This window comes from Heterocephalus glaber, unplaced genomic scaffold, assembly GCF_053883595.1.
Source record: "Heterocephalus glaber isolate CG9 unplaced genomic scaffold, H.glaber_assembly_v1.0 deba00000331, whole genome shotgun sequence".
Taxonomy (NCBI): Eukaryota; Metazoa; Chordata; class Mammalia; order Rodentia; family Bathyergidae; genus Heterocephalus; species Heterocephalus glaber.
Genome location: NW_028258142.1, coordinates 65,386,175 through 65,387,104, shown reverse-complemented (window position 1 = coordinate 65,387,104; position 930 = coordinate 65,386,175).

Here is a 930-nt window from a genome sequence, read left to right as displayed (position 1 = left end):
AGAGGGCGGAGCCTTCGGGGAGGGGGCGGGACACGGAGCTCCCGGAGCTCGGGGACCGCGCCCGCGTCTGGGGCGTCCTGCGCGGGTGATGGAGGAGGTGTCCCCACTCCCCCGGTACCGGGGGTGCAACGCCGATCTGGGTTATGGGGCGAGCGTCCCTCTGGGAGAGTCTGCAAAGGGTTGACTTCCACGCCTGTAATCCCAGCACTCTGCGAGGCTGAGGCAGGAGGAATGCAAGTTCGGGCCCAGCCTGGGCAATTTAGCTACGTATGAGACCTTATATAGGCTGGGGATGTAGCTCAGTGCGAAGACCTTGGGTTCAATCCCAGCGCTGAAAACAAATAAATAAGCACTGCAAGCCACTGTGAATCTTTAGAAATCACGGAATTCAGGGCCCAGAGGCCGCCACCTCGAGCGCCAGCCGTGGACACCGGGCACCTGGGCTCCGATCCTTTTGATGGAGGGCCTCCGGGTGAGACTTCGGGTCTGGAATGCGCCTGCGAATAGTAGAGAATGGGCAGTAAAGGATGCGAGGTTGGCACAGGGTCACCGCAGGCCTTGGCACTTGTGTGCACGCCAGGCGTTTTCCGTGACTAAACTCGAAAAGCCACTTCCTTCTCCGTGTTTGCTTGGTCACCTCTGGAAACCCCAGCAGGGCCTTGGCCTGAGGCCCGGTCTCGGTTCCTCCTGTCCCGCGCCGCCTCCAGTACCCGTTCCTCCCGACCATTCCTCTGCTTTAATAAACTTACCAACAGTTCCAGGCCTTTCACAGCGGCACGGGCATTTTAAAGGCTTATGCCCTTTAGTTTAAAACCTCCAAGGCACTCCAGGGCGGCCCTCGCTGTCACTGGCTTGCGGGGGTTCTTGCTTTCACGATCATGGAAATTAAGAATTTACAGGCACAGCTTCCCTTGGAAGGTAAGAGAAGGG